This window comes from Bombus affinis, chromosome 13 (assembly GCF_024516045.1).
Source record: "Bombus affinis isolate iyBomAffi1 chromosome 13, iyBomAffi1.2, whole genome shotgun sequence".
In the NCBI taxonomy this organism is placed as follows: Eukaryota; Metazoa; Arthropoda; class Insecta; order Hymenoptera; family Apidae; genus Bombus; species Bombus affinis.
The window spans coordinates 4,458,753-4,473,248 of NC_066356.1; positions in this window are offsets into that span (position 1 = coordinate 4,458,753).

Genomic DNA, 14,496 nt, shown 5'->3' on the forward strand with positions numbered 1-14,496 from the left:
GTGAGTTAATTCCATCAAGGGAGACCTGATTCATTATCCAATATCGGACTTCGTAAATCCTGGCTAGGCCAAATAAATTATCGCCCTGAAACCGTCGTGCTGACCTCCCTCACTTTCCTGGATTTCCACGATAGACATCTGTGGATATACTTTCAAAGCCCTGTCTCCGTTGGATCTCCATAATTAACAGAAAAGAAAGATATATATACATATGTTTTTAACGATTGTCGAAGGTCATTCATGGCTAGTTAATGACTATTAGCACACCTACTGATCATGCACAGAAAGTAATTAAGTCAGTTCAAAAGGGGACAGATTGAGATAGATAATGATATAAAATACAGGCACAAAATTTGAAAGGACTATTTGAAGATTTCATGGCAAGAATGTTATTATTTTATATTTGAGAGGTAGGATCGTGTTAGTTATTATTATATTATCTGGATAATAAATCCACACTTCTCGGAGCAGAAAAACCTTTATTGCACACACTTGGAAGGAACACGAACGAATTTTTTTTTTTTATTTATTAGAATATTTACAATCAATTCTCGTTGAGAATTTTCAGTAACTTAATTTGGCGTGATACAATGACATGGATTATAATAGTTTTATATTGTTGGTTCTAGTAGAAACTAAGGATTTAATCTAGAGGGTTTTCTTTTTAGTCTGCGGATCTGGTCCGTCGTGTCCAGTAGTTGGGCCGACTAATGGGTTGTGGTGGTTTTTTTTTTTTTTATTTTATTTAAATTACAATCAATTCTCGCGTTGAGAATTTTCAGCAATTTTTCTGGCATGGCTCAGTAACATGGCTAGTATTTATAATAGTTGATACATATTATAGATAAGTATGATTTGTGAGTAAGTATTATAAATAAGTAAATATTAAATAACTAATTGAATCTGTCGTTTAGGTCTAGCGGGTAGTATCTTTTCAGCCTGCGAATGTGGTCCGTCGTTTCAAGTAGTCCAGTGATTAGGGGGTTTCGGTGTTTGTTGACTCTTTTGCTATATCTGCAGCTATATTTTGCTATTTCCTCTTTGACTGTGGGTATCTTGAGGTCGCGGTGTATTGTTTCGTTGGTAACGTACCAAGGTGCATCAATTAGGGATCTTAGGGTTTTCGATTGGAAGCGTTGGAATATTTCAATGTTGGAATTACTTGCTGTTCCCCATAGTTGGATTCCGTAAGTCCAGACTGGTTTTATTACGGCCTTATAGAGCGTAATTTTGTTCTGCGTGCTTAGATTGGAGCGACGGCCAATGAGCCAATAAAATTTTTTGAGTTTGTCCCTGAGTTGTTTAGATTTGTCTAGGATATGTTGCTTCCAGGTTAATCTCCTGTCCAGAGTCATGCCCAGGTATCTGACTGTGTCCTTGTTAGGAACTGTTATATTGTTAATGGAGACCTGTGGGCAGGTTTGTTTTCGCAGCGCGAAGGTTACATGTGTGGATTTTTTTTCATTAATTTTGAAGCCCCATTTGTGGAACCACTTTTCTATTGAGTCGAGACCTCGCTGGAGAGTGGATGAGGCTGTTGTCGGGTTGACGTGGGACGCTAATAGTGCTGTGTCGTCGGCAAATGTTGCTCTGGTTATTCCTGTTGATATTGGTAGGTCGGCAGTGTAGATGGAGAACAGAAGGGGTCCGAGGACACTGCCTTGGGGTATGCCCGCTTCTATTGGGAAAGTTGTGGTAATGGCGTCTGCGTATTTAACCATGAATTGCCTATTGGTTAGGTAGGACTTTAGGGTGGAGTAGTAAGTGTGTGGTAGGACTTTTAAGTTTGTAAAGAAGCCCTTCGTGCCATACTTTGTCGAATGCCTGTTGAATATCAAGGAATACCGCTGAGCAGTATTTTTTCTTTTCGAGGGTTTAGCTGATATTGTGTGTTATTCGGTGGATTTGCTCTATTGTGGAATGCTGCTTCCGAAAGCCGAATTGATGATCTGGCAGAGTTTTCAGATCCTCTATTAGTGGAAGGAGTCGATTCGTTAACAACTTTTCGAATAGTTTTGACAAAGTGGGTAGAAGACTAATTGGGCGATAGGAGCTAGTTTCGTGTATTGGTTTTCCGGGTTTAGGGATGAGCGTAATTTGTGACGTTTTCCAGGTTTTGGGATAGTATTCAAGGCGAAGAATTGCGTTGAAGATTAAAGAAATGAGTGCAATCCCTTTTACAGGTAGTTCCTTAATTGCTTTATTACTTATTTGATCATGTCCCGGTGCTTTCCTGGGGTTCAGACGATGGATCAATTCAGTAACCTCTAGAGAAGTGAAAGGTTTAATGGGGAGAGACATTTGGAAGGGAGAATGCAGGTATTTTGTTATTTTCGGAGCGGTATTGGAGGAATGTGGTTTGAAAATGTTGGATAGGTAGTTGGCGAAGAGGTTGGCTTTTTCTATAGGGCTTCGTGCCCATCCGCCTTGCGGACAGCGAATTGGTGGGATTATTTGGGGGGGGGGGCGCGTGAGTTTCCTGGAAGCCTTCCATAGTGAGTAGTTGGAGTCGGCAGAGGAGGACAAATTGACAAGGTACTTTTGGAAACAGTCGTTTTTGAATTTTTTAATGATTTTAGTTAACTTCCTGGTTGCGTTGTTTAGCTTGCGTTTGTCGTCCGGTGTTCTATGGGTTTGCCATACTCTTAGTCTTCGTTTTTCTGTAATTTTCTTTAACCCTTTGAGTGCTGTGGGCGCATATAGCCTTTTAAAGCCTTTTAAAAATAGACGAATAAATTCATGATATCTTGTAAAAAAAACAAAGGAATAATATGACAAAACCCATATTTATCCCGAGAATCATACGGGAGTATAGTTTAGAGGTGGAATTAGTTAACAACATATCAAATTTTCAAATCGCTCTTCTATATAAAAGACAACAAATGTGATTCATCGTATAGCTCATCTGTCGTCTATATTTTAAAGAGTTCAGAGAAAATAATATAGTTGATAATTAAAGATAATATACTATTTAATATATATGTCGGAGATGTAGGGACATCAGGCCTTTCTTTAGGAAGTTCCCTAATACTTGGGCTCGAGGTGACATAACTGGTCGCCGAACGTAGCCACGGTCATGGGATGAACGAAATGTCTTACAGAGGAAGTACCGATGTTGAGGGACACGCTGTATAAACAATCGAGTCTCGATCAGGAGCAATGTTGGTTTACGCGGGACTGCCTAGTTACGGCGCTTGGGAATTTGTTGATATTCCCGATCGATATGTATTTGACATATGTGACTGTATCTGTCTTTTATTTTGCAATCTCCTTGGAGAATTTTCTGTCATCGACCTGGAGTCAGTCTGAAAGTAACCCAGCGTCTGAGTTAACGTGTCTGCGTGCTACAAAATTTATTCCATTGTACAAAGAGTTTACCCGTTGACCGTGGATTCATAATTGAGCCCAGGAACATTGTCAATAGCTTTTGTTATACTTATTAATAATTTCACGCCCGAAATCCTAACGATAATCCGACATATATTTTAATTCAAATTTCGTAAAAGCAAAATTTCACACCAACCTAGTATGTACATTGTAGATAGACATAAAATTTTATTCAAATTTCATAGACAACAATAGATTTTAAAACAAACGTATATCATCTACCCTCATTTACCATGAACCAATCATAAATCAACATTGAGATAGTGATTGAATATTGTCATTGTAGATATTAATAACCATAAGTAGAAACAAATTGGGACATTAAGTTAATGATAGGAGAGGGTTTGTCGATTAGAATGCAAAATATTATATATTATAGAAAAATGGAAGGTTCGGTAATAACCACGAAGCTTTCGACTTGTCAAGGAATTAGTTCCAACCGTTATAAATAAAAAGAAGTCGTGAAGCTGTCATATTGGTCTTATCCAAGCTGAATGTACGATGCACATAGCCGTAAGAGTATACTGCTTTCAATTGTTTCCGAAAGGCAACCGGCCTAATAGATGGTTTATTATTTTATGAGACTACCTTCTGCTTTGTGTCAAAGCTTCCGTAAATCATCGAAAAGTTAGATGCACGGTAGCTCTCGCAAACCAAGTCTTTGGGATACCGTCCTTCCTTAGCTTTTACCTTTCATCCTGCGCCTTGTCCGACTCTTTCAGTATTCTGCAAGTCAACCTTGAAGAAATTTCCGAAAGTTAACACGAAAAGATACGGGCACTCGGGGTCGATCGGAAGTGCAATATTATGCAACAAAATAAGCTACAGCTTAGGTGGACTCTTCCACTATTCATTTATCTGAAAGTCAGAAGAAATTTTGAGAAATATTCTGTGTAGTTTGAGGGTTTTGGCTAGTAAGAAATATCTGAGATTGAAAATTTGTAATATCACCTATATTTTTTTTTTTTATCTTTGTTTATTAATTCCAGGTTTTTTACATATTTTTTTTTTACATGATTTTTTTTCAGAATAAACGCTGAATTCTAATTGTAGGGTGGTACAGGCAAAAGTACCGATACGCGACGGTACGACATAGCCATGCTTTATTACATTTTTTTTTTTTTTAAGATTATTGTTGTACCTTAAATTTAAGCCGCTGTTGCGCTGTGCTTATGTACGATATTTTAATTTATGTCCTAAAAGCCTGGATGCAAAAACAGGACAGTTCACTAGCCTATTAGGGATGGACTGGGCGGAGAGGGAAGGGAAGGGAAGGGGAGGGGAGAGGGGAGAGGGGTGAGGGGAGGGGAGGAGAGGGAAGGGAAGGGAAGGGAAGGGGTGGGAGAGGGTTGAGGGGAGGGGAGGGGAGGGGAGGGGTGAGGGGAGGGGAGGGGAGATAATATCACCTATATTAGTATTCGTATTGTGATTACTAATTTAAACGACCGAGGGTTAGTATGACGTTTATTGTTTGGAAAATTAGGAAAGATCTTCGAGAAATTTTCAGTATAATTTAGTAGCACCGACAAGATCTTTCAAAGTTTTTGGTTTGTGAGAAATATTTGAGGATTGTTGATGTTTATCACAATGATATTTATTGATTTAAAAAACTAACCCGATTTGATATCTATTAATTTGTTAATCCGATAGTTTAAAAAGTTAATTTGAGACGTGTTGCCATTTGTAAATTTTAAAATAACCTTAGCCTTCTACTATGTGGTCTTACTACTGTGTGGTCTTGAATGGTGGTCGCCGTTATTTTGCTTTCAAGTAACATAGGAGCTGTGTCTCACTAATCTTTAATTAAATTGAACCTTATAATTAGAACCTATAAGTTCAAATTGAGGTACTAAACATACACCTTAGGGTACCATTAAGAAGTTAACGTATTTCTATTTTAACATAACAGTTAAAGTTTAAATGATCGCAGCAGATAATTGCTATCTACCAAGAACAATTTATTTTTTGGGTAATTAATACAGAAAACAAATTTGGTGAACTGATTAGTAAGAACAGAAACGATATAGGAAAGTATTTATATGTCGACAATATTGAGGCATTTTACAAGCTATATGGTAAAATTGTATGATTTGGAATCCGAATGACCTATTTCCAACATTTTCAATAAGGATATACTAATTTTTGAAGAAAATTCAGTGAACAGCTCAAGAAAAGAGCTGCCCTTAATTAGCAATTACTATTATGAATTATGAAAATATGTAGTTTTATTTCTTGACAAAATTTCTAACAGTAATTTTTTATTAATAAAGAGAATAAAATAGAATAACGAAAATTCAATATCAGCATAGAAACTTCTTTTTATATTGAAAATATTTCATGAAAATGTGAAAGCCCTAATCTTCCATAAAAGAAACATATAATATAATTCGTATTATAACGTCAATATCTGTTTCCAAAAATTTATCGACATTGGTCAACAGTGAGAAATGAAAGTAGTAGAAATAGTAAGTAAATGAACTGGCAAAAGTGCAACTGGAAGATTTACGAGCTGATACTCCCGAAATCTGAACATGCTTTATAGCATCCGTCCTGTGAAAGTTATCCCTTACTTTTGCGAATTAATCTCCGAAATTCCAATTTTTTAAAACTCGCTGCCTTTCTCGTTACAGTCGAATTGATAATTCTATCCAGAATTAAGTCGATCCCTCTTTCTCGTTTGATTAAACTTTCTTACTGAAATAAAATGTCAATGTATGAGAAAAATGCAGATTTACTAAAACTTCACAGTACGAAATAGTACAATGAATCATAAAAGTATCCAAATAAATTTCGTATTTGAATCTGTCTGAGAAAAATGTCTATATCGAAGAAAATTTTTAACATTCGATTAGCGAATGATTATGATATAGTAGAGACCTTGATGAGTATTCCAGAACTTTCTTTGATAACTTAGAATAGCAAAAATCTTAGGACAGCGAGGAATGATTTTTTTGACAGAAAAAGTAAAGGAGAATTTTTTATTTTAAATGCGCTAGTTATCATCACGAATGCCATTTAATACCATACAAATAAATTTAAGCTATTTGTTATGTAATTACTTACGAGGAAAAATTCCAAACTTTACCTACATTTAATCGCCTCAAGGTGATTCACCTTCTTAATTTTTACGACATGAATCAATGCAATTTTAGTTAGTTAATTAACTATGCTATAATATATATAATATATATATAATTAACGTTGCTATAATTGACGATTATCAATCACTATAAAAAAATGTACATTCTATAAAATCTAAATATTAATAAGAAAAGTCGTAAAAATTATGACTAACAACCAGAAGCTGTAAGACTATTAAAAATTCGGGGGCACGTTAAATAGGAAGCAGTTACAAGATAAAAGAACGACATAAAGGTCATAAATGCTTTTTGGACTGGTCAATTTATACCCTAATAAAACTTTCTTCTTTCGTCAAGGATTTCACGATCTTTAGGTTAAGGACCAGTATTCGCTGTCATCGCAAAAGAAACCTTTTAAGTCAAAAAATGTTCTCTGGAACATTGGAAAACGAGAAAAGAAAAAGAAGGGTACATGCTGAATCGAAAAGTGGCGCGTGCCAACACCACAGGGAGGCTGTTAAATATTTTGAAAATATTGACCGAGTCTTCTAGATCGGAAAGAAGATTTATGCTCTTGACACACCAACCCAGTTTCTTTCTCTATTTGACTTTTTCAGCATTCGAAAACTCAGATCATTCCAAGGACGTACCCTATGAGCCAACTCTCTTTCTCTTTTTGCAATGACCATCCCGGTTCGAAAGTTAGCTTTGAATTCAAAATTCGTTGAAAGATTCTCTGAAAATTTTAGAAGAGATATGCAATCAAGATCGAAAATATGTTGATTATTCTATTTCACAGCTTTGTTTGAGGAAGCAATTTCGCTAAAGAAGCGTGAAAATAGAAAATGAGGAAGAGGATGAAAGTCAACAAGTTCGGAGGATTTAATCTAAAGTAAATTAAAGTGCTACTAGGCAAGCGGAGTTTAAATACCAACTAATTATAATAGAATAACATTACCCACCCTCTTCGAACATTTGAAATTTTGTCAGCTGTATCCCCTTTTTTTTAAAGCTCCTTGTACGTTCATTATTGTATATTATAATTATAGTTAAATTATTATAATTATAGTTATATTATAATTATTATAGTTATATTACTATATAATAATATATAATATTACTATATAATATAACTATTATAGTTATATTATAATTATTATAATTATAGTTCATTATTGTATATTATAATTATAGTTAAATTATTATATTATATTGTATATTATGATTATAGTTACGATAAAAATAAATATTCCATCAAAATGCTCATTTAATAATTTTGTTAATCCCACTTAGCGATTAATAAATGGACGAAATAATGTTAACAATACGAGTTTTAAACACCAACAACTCCAAATATCGACGAGGTAAAAGGGTATGATACAATACCATAGTCCTATAATTATTCGTTTGTTAATTATTTGCTTAATGGGAATAATTTCTATGAAATTAGTGAAAAGTTTCTCCAACAGATTATTCTAAACGTGGGTGGATATTCGTTGACAAAACAGTGTCTCAAAGAGTCACAACAACCTCCCCAGGAGACGCGGAATAATCTGCAACATCGGAAAGAAGTCGAAGATGAATTCCTAGGAGAGTTTTCACAGATCCGATTGTCACGCAGTTTCTCCTTTCGAGAATTATCTATGGACCCACCTTCGGGCCGGGGGTACTCGTTATCCTTGTAAGGACGAAGCGTCAAAATATTGTGTCAAGGTTACATGCACCATTATCCACTGAACGTTTTGTACTCATACTGTGTTTTAACTCAAACACATTATGCACGAATATTATCCTCTGACAAAGAATTTCGATTACAAGCTTTCACAGTGCTGGAATTATTCTCATCTGACGATCTTCTATGAAGAATTTATTTATATTTATATTACTACCTGTTGTTAGATATTTATTAATATTTTCATAACAGGAATGTATTTTGTTATTGAATTCTTTTTTGTTGAAAATTATTCTGGACACTTGAAAGAATATATACATATGTCGAATTGTCGTTTGGATTTCGAGCGCGAGACGATTCTTCGTTAGCATTTGCTATCATGATGTTCAATAAAGATTGTATTTACATAAATTTATATTTCTTTACAAAGTTTGATAAATATTTAGTTTAACGGTTAACTAAGATAACAAACAATAAGTAAACAAATGCTTTTAATATTATTCTTGGGTTCTTAACGAATCCACGGTCAACGGGAAACTTTCTATACGTTTTAATATATTTTTCATAGCACACTGACACGTTCGCTCAGGCACAGGGTTTCTCTAAGACTGACTCCAAGACGATGACAGTAAACTCTCCAAGGAGATTGCAAAATAAAAGACAGATATAGTTACATATATCAAATACATATCGATCGGGAATATCAACAAATTCCCAAGCGCCGTAACTAGGCAGTTCCACATAAACCAGCATTGCTCCTGATCAAGACTTGATTGTTTATACAGCGTATCCCTTAACACTGGAACCTCCTTTGTAAAACATTTCGTTCATCCCGTGACCGTGGCTACGTTCGGCGACCAGTTATGTCACCCCGAGCCCAAGTATTGGGAAATCTTCCAAAAGAAAGGCCCGATGTCTCTACATCTCCGACATATATATATATATCTTTTATTTGTTAAAATTTTGTTACTAACGATGCTCTACAATAATTTCAATTGAATAAATTCCGCAGAAAACAAACACGTAAAAAATATTTTGCGCACGAAATAGAAAAACAAAATGAAGCACAAATTGAATAAGAGCAAGATCCGAAGGAACTTGTCTTAAAACATCGTGCTTAATCGTAGTCGTTTTTTTTTTTTTTTTTTTTTAACTTTGTTTATTAATTCCAGGTTTTTTACATATTTTTTTTACCTGATTTTTTTTCCAGAATAAACGCTGAATTCTAATTGTAGGGTGGTACAGGCAAAAGTACCGATACGCGATACCGGTACGACGTAGCCATGCATTATTACATTCTTTTCTCTTTTTTTTTTTTTTTTAAGATTATTATTGTTAAATAAGATAAAATTAAGCCGCTGTTGCGCTGTGCTTATGTACGATATTTTAATTTATGTCCTGAAAGCCTGGACGCAAAAACAGGACAGTTCGCTAGCCTATTAGGGAGGGGCTGGGAGGGGATGGACTGACTTAATCGTAGTCGTCCAAACCGCTGAATGACAAGATTATTTTTCGCGTTGAAAGGAACGACAGAGGACAGAGCAATTGCCAGATATCAAGTGTTTGGTCCGGGGAAGAAAAGAAAACGTAGAAAACGATAAATTTACCGTCTACCGTCCACCCTGCTCCTCGTGATTCACGATTCCACTAGGATCGGCTTTATCGAGCCGCAATTGCTATGTGTCTTCGTTTATCTGGACCTTCCACATTTCACCGTGACGTAGAATTGCTCGGACCTTTAAAGTGTTTCAAAATTGAAAGAAACTTTCTTCGAAAATTCATGCGTTAACGAGATGAATCGATTCGACGATTCAAATTTTACAGTTTCTTAGACACATAGAAGCGAATAGTTATAGAGATGAAAAATAAATTCATTAATCAAGCATTCATTGACAGATTTAATTCCGAGGTATCCGAGATTTACAAAAATATCAGCAGCTAAGAATTTCCATTGAAAATAACTATCAGAGAGGAAATAATTGACTAAACCGAACGAAGATGTTGAACGTGTGAAGCGATTCGTAGGAGAAGGTCTGGGCTACAGGGGCAGTCGATTACGGCACTGCAGCTTCCTTATCTATCTGGTGAACCCCTCGTAGAGGGTGAAACGAAGGTTTGTATGTTGGGGCACATAATAGCCAACATGGCGGCACGCACTGTTATCACTCGTTCAGAGGGAGTATGCCAACCCAATTGGATTGGGTGGCAGCCAATACGGCGGCTCTCGTCAGCGATATCATCGCCCTTCGGCCTTTTCATTTTCTAAAAGGGCACCCCCGGAAAAGAATCTCGCAATCGATCTACTACAGCGATGGCTGAATCGTCTACCAGGCGCGTGAACATCGCTCGAACTTTATTTACTTCGTTTCATCAGGCATTTGGTCACAATTTCTAATCACCGACTATCTTAGATAGGGACCATGAAGAAACTGTATTCGTTTAACACGCGTGTTATCTTGGGAATATATCGTTCTTTTTATTTAAATACGACACGCTTAATGGAAGATGGGAAAATTGAATTGAAGAAAAATATATGTAAAAGTTTCCTATATCAGGTCTGTAAATGTGAAACCGGAATTTGCCTATGGATGGCCCTAGCTGATAATGTAGTTATCACTAAACTGCGTCATTGATATCAAAAGTCTTTGTTGACATCTCACAAAAATTTTCGATTCAGAACAATACAAGTTTCATACAACAGCATAGTTTGTAATAGCGTTGAACATGTCGAATGTTGTGCCTGGAAACTACGATTCGCGGACAGCATTGATTTCCTGTTATCATTTGAAGAAAACCGCTGCATAATCGCATCGAATAATTGTCGAAGCTTACGGCGAGCATGCTCTTGGTAAATCACAGTGCTTTGAGTAGTTTAAGAAATTTAGAAGTGGCAATTTTGACGTAAGGAACGAAGAACGTGGAACGTGGAACGTGATCTATTATGAGCTGTCAAAACCTGGCGAAACCGTTAATAATGAGCGCTACCGACAACAAATGATCGATTTGAATCAAGCTTTGCGTGAAAAACGACCAGAATATCACAAAAGGCAACACAAAGTAATTTTGCTTCATGATAATGCACCATCACACACAAAACACACAGTATCACAGCAAAACCGGTCAAGAAAACGATTGAAGCGTTCAGTTGGGAAATACTTCCGCACGCGGCTTACTCACAGGCTTGACTCCGTCCGACTACTATTTATTTGCATCAATGGGACACGCACTTTCTGACCAGCACTTCGCTTCTTACGAAAATGTACGAAAATAACTCGATGACTGGTTTGCCTCAAAAGAGCGACAGTTTCTTTGGCGTGGCATCCACCAATTGCCAGACAGGTGGAAAAAATATATAGCTAGCGATGGGCAATACTTCGAATAAAATATTTTTTTAATTTTTATCTCTAAAATATAATTTTAGAGATATAAGTAAAATAGACTAGATTTTAAAGAACGAATAGAAAACAAAAGATGAAAGAGCGAAGGGTATCTTAAAGGATTAAAAGATGACCATCCCTGTTTGTTCTTCACAGGTGATATTTACAAATAATATAATCTTCAACTAATCTTTTTCTGTGCCAATTAAGGCTTATAATATATACCTCTATAAAGGGGTAAGTGTTTACTTAGGTCTGAGGGAAATTAGTTTAATGAATATTTAAATTCTAGTGTCGCAAAATTGCCTGTACTTTGCCAAGTAACTTTAACTGCGACATTTGAGAAATCCTTTCAATTTTATCTAACGAAATGTTCTTCTATTTCCTATAATTTCGGATTTATGACATATACATACATAGGACATTTTCTACAGAATCAAACGCATAATAACTTTCCCTTAATTTATACAAATTTGCTGAAGTTTTGAATCGAGGGCATAATTCATTCTCTGGTGATCACGGTGAAACAATTCTTCGCAGGAACTGGTTAGAGATGAAAGAGAAGTCTTCGTAGCGAGATGAGAGAGTAGCTTGTTCTTATTTATAGCAAAGCATGATAATGGCACGAATGATGGGATCCCCTTTCCTGAGGCAACTACACCCGATGTAACCATGACAACAGTGTTGTGGCCATATTGGTCCTTCGCCAACTATCGATAATAGGAAAGATAAGAGTCAACCCCAGGAAATTTTATGGCTCTAGAAATGGCGACCGTGAGTCTCTGGCCATCCCCAGTTCGCCCAAGATTCCATCTCGTTCCTATTTTTTTTCCTTTTTTTTGGCATTCTAATGGTACCATATTCACAATCGAATTCTACTTCTCATTCATTGATAATTTCGTTTCTGCAATTTATCTTTGTAACATGATATGCAAGCAGTTTGATAGAATCATGTATGAAACACGTTTCCTGAATTGGTAGACATTTCGTTTGGAATAGAGAGAACAAATGGTTCGTAATCTGTAACTATAGGACAGGTTACAAAGAGATTCTTTTTTCGACTTTATAGTGTTACCATTATGCTCATAATATATTGATAATGGAAAAGTCAACGTTAATCTTGCTAAAAGTACCTGTATGTTTTTTATTATAACTGTAAAATTATCTGTAACATTTGATAGCTCTAGTTTTAAAAGACGCTGGACAACGAAAGACTGAGAATCAATCAGAAAGAAACGGACAATTTAAAAAATTCTATTCTAAACTGTGCAATCTATTACAACTACAAGAAATCGAATGGATCATGAATATTTTATTGTACACAAAAATTATATCTACGAAAATTATAATAAAATTCCTTCTTAAAGACCAAAACAAGAAATCAACCTTATCCTACTAGAAAATCCCGTTCTATATTAAACTCGATTCACTTTTCTCAAAGTTTCTTTGAAAAAATTTTAAACATAAGATATTACAGATATCGACTGATCCGTAAAAGATGTAGAATCTCGAAACGCGTTTCCATGGGCGTAGACTTCTTTCACGAAGCACTTCCGTTGAAAAGTTCGTGTTCGGCTGGCAAGCGGTCGCCATTACGTGAAATAAATGCGAGTTAATTAAAGGGCGGAAGCAATTACTTGCGAATAAATCGCGGCCGTTAATCCGTTATAGCGTAGACAAGTTAAACTTCTCTCCCACTCTCCCTGTCGCTCCCAGCTTTGGAGCTCTCCTCCCGCGGGTTTAAACGCGAGGATAGGGATTTGCGAGAACGACGCCGACGTCGGGGCGCGTTCGCATAATTGGCTTTGAACGCCGCCACCTGCGTCCCGACGCCACAGCCTTACGTGCTTCTATGTTCAGGGTATACGCATCAGTGTTATCACTGTGTGTGCGGAAACGTATCTATCCGAGAAGAAAGGATGAAGGAACCGAATGAAATCACGTGTAGACAGACGTGGTTCTCTCAGACAGTCGCTTTAAAAACTAAATAAAGAAAGCGAAAATATTTGCTATATAAAACTCTATGATTTTATACTTTGATTTAGATTAAACAGCATCTGTGTTTTAGAGCTCGAAGATTGAAAGAAGAAATTGCTAGAATTATATGATTTTGGATTTTGATATAAATCAAACAAGATCTGTGTTTTAGAATTTGAAGGTTGAAATTATCGGAAATATAAAATTATTTCCAGTTAAATAAGTGGAACATTGATTTTAATTCTTGAATTGAAATTTGAACATTATAATATTCTAATATTTTTGATGAAGATTCGATAAGGGAAAGTAGCTCTTATGTCGGTCTCCCTATTCTTTCAGTCTGAAAGAACTGTTTAAACTAACTGAAATTCAGGGTGCGTGCCTAACACGTCGGTATCTCGTAGACAATGCGAAACGAGGGTCCTGCTAACATTGAGACGTTCCTATCGTTATTTACGAGTGCCTGTTTGCCGACAAAGATTGCGGGTGGCTCTTGCAAACCAGGTAAGGCTGAAAATGGTACCGTATCAGGTAATTGACTTTCGTCACGGTCACCATTTAGATACGATAATCTACTGTACTATGCATTATTGTCGATTATACCCCCATGAAGAGTAGAAAGTTGCTCGATGGGCGGAGCATCGTAAATTTATAGTTGCTTTCTCTCAACCAATTTATTTGGTAATTTATCATTGCCCCTAGAAAATAAAAGTACCTTTACGAAAACACATTAATAAGATGTATAATTAATTTTTATTATAAAAATATTATTATTATATTATAATTAATTATTATATAATATATTATATATTATATATTATATATTATATATTATATATTATATATTATATATATTATATATATTAATATATTATATATTATAATATATTATATAATAATTAATTATAATAATAATATATTTTATTATAAAAATAGATATTATAAAATCAAGAATGTTAATTACAAGACGCTTTGTCGAAGGAAAATAATTTTCTAAGAACCA